Raw genomic sequence first — 6,188 nt, forward strand, 5'->3', positions numbered from 1 at the left:
TTGTATTGGCAGTAAGTTCTGAAATCTAGGATAGAGTACTTATTCTACAAATCTTGTGAGAATATAGCCTAAAAGCCTTATATGAGTGAAATATTTGAAAAATGACACAAGGGAGAAGTAAATTCCGAATAGAGAAATCACACGTCTACTTGCTTGATCACTATACCATATCCTAAATGAGAATTTAGGCCCTTTTTGGATTGATATAGCCAGAAATTCAAACCTAAATGAAATTATTTTCCGCTCGCCGCCCCTCTGAGCCTTTCTTTACCCTTTCATAAACCGCAAATCCTTTACCCTTTAACAAAATAGAATAAAAATAAAATCAGCCTACCCATTTTTGAATGAGTCTAAGAATAGAGATGAAATGAAGAATAGAAAAGAGAAAGACCTGTGAAACCAAGAATTTGTTAGTTGCTTCAAATAAGAAAAGAAAGTTTCCATACAAAGAAAATCAAATAAAAATCAAATCAAATAAAAAGTTAGAACTCCAAAAACATAATCAAAGGAGTCAAAAACCAAAAGAAAAAGAAAAAAATGGCTAAGGATGGGAACAAAGTGTAGAAGCAAAGTAAGAACAAGGTTTTCTCTAGTTACATAATATGAAGACTCTATTATCTCAGACTTGTCCTTTTTGAATATCCATTTCCTTCATTCTTAAACCATCACCTAATCCCTATAACACCTAATAAAGACCTCTAGCTCAAGTAGGAATAGGTTAGTGTGATAGTAAGTGGAAGATGTGTTTGATCGACTTTGGCTTCTTTGTGTGTCATTGCAATTGTAAGGTAAAGTGTGCCCACTGCACACTGGAGTGAGCCAAACTTGAGTGGAAAAATCAGAGTAGTTTTTGTCTTGACATAAATGTGAGGACCTACTTAAGGACGTTATTCCAAAGTTTCAGAAACGGACCTGCTATTGCATTTCATAGCATAGTTCATTATATATATGTTTATTCGTAGATGATTGATTATTATGCACGTATTAGCTTAGATTTCGACTTGATTATTCTGTATTCGTTGCTAGTGAGATGTGTAGATTTCTGAGAATAAAGTAGGAAACAGTACTTTTATTTCTTATTCGTTGTAGTATAGATGAAGTTTGTGAGTACCTTCACTAGAAAACTCTCACGAGGTTATAACTCGTCCACTAGGGAATTCCTAGTGGTTTAAGGCCTTATTGCATATGGTCAATGCAATCGCACTCGGCAAAAAGAGATTAGTTATAACTTAATTTTTGGTCACTTATATTAATTTCTCATATTTGTTTGAGGACAAGCAAAATGATGTTTGGGGGTGGTTTGATAAGAGCCCAAAACTGTAGTTTTAACCCCTTAATATCATTACATTTAGACCAATTATGTGTATAATAAATATGAGTTAGTATTGTTTACGTGCGTTTAGGTATTTCAGGCATTGGATTCAAATATGTGAAGAAATATGTCACTTTTGCTAGATAAAATAGCAAAGGTTGGTTACCAAGAAGTTCTATGGTTAAAGCCCAAGTTTCGAGGAGAAAAAGCCTTTTTAAAGCCTAGTCAAAGCTGAAAAGTTAAAGTCAACGCGGGTAGAAAAAGAGCATAAAAGTCAGCAGAACTTCTACAGGCTGAATCTTTGGACTCAGACCTCGGAATTGGGCCTATTATATGTCAAAAGGACCAGCTTGGAAAGATCTTTCTAATGGTCTAAGAATTGAGCCAATCAGAGTAGTAAAAATGGACAAAAAGATTGTTGAAGTAATTTTGCACAAAGAAACCCTTTTTGGACATATATAATTAGGTTTTGGGCTTGATTTCATGGCCCAAAACATAGCTCCAAAGCCCATGCACGAAATTGTAACCTAACCCTCTCCTATATAAAGAGGGTTAATACTAAAAAAAAAAACTTGGCTACTCCCACTTTAGTTTAATATAGTTTAGGGGTCTCTCTCTATCCCCCTTTGTAGTTTAGTTTAGCTAATTAGTTTAGTTGTAGCCTCCATTAGATTAATAAAAATCAAATTATTGTTCTTCATTATGTTTTCTTCTTATTCTTCTATTAATGATAGTCTAATAACTTCTAGCTAAACCTCCATTAGAGGGGTTTGATGAAGGTTGATGAAGACTTGATATGTTAGTTATAATTATTGCTTGTTTAAGAGTTTCACTCTAGTAGGTTAGTTGATTCCCATGAGAATGGGCTGAACTTCCTCACATGCTAATTATTAGTTGGCAGAGATTGCTATGAATAATTAGGGATCAAATACTTAATCTTAATTAGTTAGAATTACAATAATCTACACTAGCATATTAGGAATAAATCAAAGTGGAATCAAATGCTCCTAATTTCTTCTCCATATTTTATTTAATTCATATTCAATTGCTTAGTTAAATTAGTATAAGTTAAATTTATATATTTAATTTCATAGTATAAATTCACCTCTATAAATATTAATCTCACCATTGTTTCCTTGTGTTTGATTAATTGGATTCTATTATGTCTTGTTAGTTTAGGAGTAGAACGATTCCGTACTCTATATATTGCATGAATATACATGTGAGAGTAGGAAATAAATAATTAATACCGTAAGAATAAAGTTAGAGTAATCTAGTTGAGTTTTTGCTGGTTATCATACAATGTGCTAAAATTAAATATACCACCCCCAAACAATTTGGGAGAAAGGGGTTCATGAAATAATTCTGTAGCACAATTAAATTATATAACTAACTAATTTTTATGATTTTTAACATTTTATAAAAAAAAAAGTACATAATTTACATCCTAAAAGTGCCTAATTTTTGCAAATGTTTATATCCCACCCCTAAACAATCGAACGCTTTGTCCTCAAAGTGTAAAGAGATAAGAAAAGAATTTACCATAGAAACGTAGCAAAAATTGGCAGTACCTGTAACATAAATATTATAAAGAAGATATGATAACATAAAACATAATTAAACTGTTACGAACTAACTAACATGGGCTCTACTAGAGTAAACATGACAGGCAAAGGGTGGCAAAAAGATTTGAAATAAAATACCAAAATACACCACCCCCAAACAAAATTTGAAAACTCTTTTATAAGTTTGAAAAATTTTGTAGCCTATACTCCAGAAAGGTGGTATGTTACAAAAACTTAGGTCTTTTAAAGTTAGATTCTCGAGACTTAGTAATACATATATACGTGTCGCTTACCATATATCAACAACCGAAAAAGTTGGGGGTCTTTCCATAAACAACTATCACAGAAAGTACCCCCAAATAGAATCAAGCACCAAGATGTTGTACGACGTAGCTTAGTGGAATGAGAGTAAAGCCTGATAGATCTAGAATGTAACTGAGCATGCACCTTCTTCTTCTTCTTTGAACGAAAGGGTGTCCAAGTGAATGATCGTGAGAAAATGGATGGTTGTGGAAAATACGTGGGATATGGATAAGTTTTAGAAGGATGGAATTGAAAAAATGAGAATGTGGGTTTAGCACAAAACTCATTCATGGTGGGTTTACAAAATCATGAAGCACAGGAGAAACAAGAAGGTCAAGTACAAACTTAAGGTTCCTTTGAAAAGGTGGAAGGTGGGGAATATTGGTGATGGAAGGTGAATGAGTGACATAAGGATGTGAGGTGGGTGAATGGTGTTCAACTAGTGTTCTTAGTTCTAGATCATCAGAAGACTTGAGATATGCAAGACATTAGTTAATAGGTGAATCAGTGGGATAGAGGTTGAAAAATTCTTCTTCCGTCATGGTGTCGTGGGATGAATGGATCTCAATAGGAGGGGACTCGTGAGGTGGCGAAGAAGTGTTGCAAAAGAGTCAAATGAAATCTACCTCGATTTCATCTACGTCTAGGGAGTTAAAATTGTGATCTTTGTCTTCTTCCAAAGAGGGGTATCTACTAGTGTGGGGACGAAAGCGTCAGCTGCACTAATGTGAGATACAAAACTCTCAATAGACTTCACTTCTCCTTCTACAGGCAAACCTAGCTAAAATTGCTTTTGTCTAAACATGTTAACTTCCATAGAAAGATTTCTAAAATAAAGAGTCATTGAGCCATCCCAACAATTGATTTGGGACATTGGCGGTTGCCAAGAAAAGATGCCCTAAGATGATGGGAATAGAATCATGAGCAACTTCTGTGTCGAGAATAACGAAGTCGGCTGGATAGTAAAAGTCCTGAACTTTAACGAGAATATTTTCAACTACGCCCTTGGAGTACTTAATAAAACAATTGGCTAACTGCAAAGTCATTTTGGTTGGTTGAAGTTTGGTTAGACCTAGTTGTTTATATAAATAAAAAAGGAGTAAGTTAACACTGGCCCCCAGGTCTAATAGAGCAGTTGTTATGAAGTAATCTCCCAAGGTGCATTATACAGTAGGATGACCAGGGTCCTTGTACTTAATAATTCTGTTATGTTCAAATAAAAAGGGATATTGTTCAGTTAAGAAGGCTTCATTGGGTATGTTGGTTTTCCTATTCTTGGTGACAACTCTTTTAGAAACTTAGCGTGTCTAGGTAGACTTTTTATAGCATCTAGAAAAGGTAGGTTTATAGTCAGATTTTTAAACACTTCCCTAATCTCATCAAAATTCTCGTTATTTTTAGACACAACTAGTCTCTGGGTTTATGGTGGTTTATCTTTATATATTGCATAAGGGTCAAAAGTATTATTAGTTTTTGCTTTATCTTTAGCCACTTTCCATCTCGGTGTCCATATTGGAACCTCTACAGGTGTAGGATCTTCAATATCTATGGTGGTATTCAGTAAGGTTGTACCTTTTGGTTGTGGTTGGATTGGAACTTCTACAGTTGTAAGGTCTTCAGTTCCTATGACAGTATTCGGTATGGTTTCATTTTCAGCTTCCATTTGCGGGCGATCTGCAGGCATAGTCACTTTATTATCAACTACTCTACCTGAACGAATGGTAGTGACTACATGTAGGTCCCTTTATTTTATATCACCATTACAGTAAATATTGTTCACTTCAAAGGCGGTGTTTGTTAGTGTAGGATTAGGCACTGCTTGACCAAGAAACACTCCTATTTGGTTATTATTTTGGTTAGAAGACATGTCAATAATCTTTTGGCACAAAGACTGCATCATTTGAAATGTTTGTTGCCTAATTTGATTCTGCTTTTGCAGTAAGGTTAGTACTACTTCGTCTGTAGATGGTTTGACGGGTTGAGTGGCCATAGGAGGAGTGAGTGGAATTAAGACTTGTTGAGTATTCATGTCTGGATGTTGATAGTTCTGGGTTATGGGCACTAAACCTCTGTTCTATTTACCTAAGTTTCCTTGTCCTAGATGTTGGTTAAATTGGTGGAAGTTTGTGGTGGGCCTAACATTTTGATAATTAATAATTGGAGGTGTAGCTTGTTGTTATGGATTATAGTTAGTGTTTTGCCTCCATTGTGTGTTAGGGTTGTTATTAAAAGTGCAGACGTTTTCTGGCTGTGGTGGTGGTTGTTCATAGACAAGAGGACAATAGAAGTCGAAATGCTCAAGACTAAAACATACATTACAACTAGTAGAGTTTATGTTCATGACAGGAGTGGGTTGTTGTTGAATAGAGATGGCATCTACCTTTTTAATGAGAGCATCGATAAGAGTTCTAAGCTTGGGATTAGGTTTAACCTCAAACATACTGGCAGTCTTAACTGTTGAAGAAGAATGAGTGGAGCGGGAAGAGTCGTTACCTCCCCAATTGTTGTTTCTCTTAGATTGATATTCTAAGAATTTATAAGCCTCTAAGGCTCCTTTACTAAGAAAACTACCCCCATTCAGGATATCTAGAACATCCTTATGATAATGTGAAAGCCCCTTGAAAAAGGCACGAACAAGTGTGTCTTTCGCAAGATTATGATGCGGGCATTCAATGAGAAGATCAGTAAAACGATTCCAGGCCTCTAAAAAGGATTCATGAGGGTTTTGGTGGAAAAAATGAATCTTTTGAATCATATCATCTATCTTCAATGGTGGGTAAAACTATTCAATGAACAAAAGTTTAGCCCATGAGTCTACGGAGTTTGGCGTTTGGGCAGTTAACCAAGACGTCGCCTTGTCGGCTAGGGTGAATGGAAACACGCTAAGTTTAACTTGATTCGGACTTACGCTAGGATGATGGAATGTAGTGAGAACTTGTTCTATCTACGAATGTGTTGATAAGGTTTCTCGTGGTCTAAACCATGAAAAACTAAGAATAAGTTAAATA

The 6,188-nt window shown here is 35.2% G+C and overlaps 1 non-coding gene across 1 annotated transcript; it reads left to right on the plus strand.

The window, feature by feature from the left end:
• The first annotated feature begins 5,831 nt into the window (after window positions 1-5,831).
• Window positions 5,832-5,937, plus strand: LOC147481838 (small nucleolar RNA R71). Its single transcript, XR_015207124.1, has one exon. It is a non-coding gene; the product is annotated as a small nucleolar RNA R71 (small nucleolar RNA).
• Window positions 5,938-6,188: the final 251 nt, after the last annotated feature.

Source organism: Coptis chinensis, chromosome 8 (assembly GCF_015680905.1).
Source record: "Coptis chinensis isolate HL-2020 chromosome 8, ASM1568090v1, whole genome shotgun sequence".
In the NCBI taxonomy this organism is placed as follows: Eukaryota; Viridiplantae; Streptophyta; class Magnoliopsida; order Ranunculales; family Ranunculaceae; genus Coptis; species Coptis chinensis.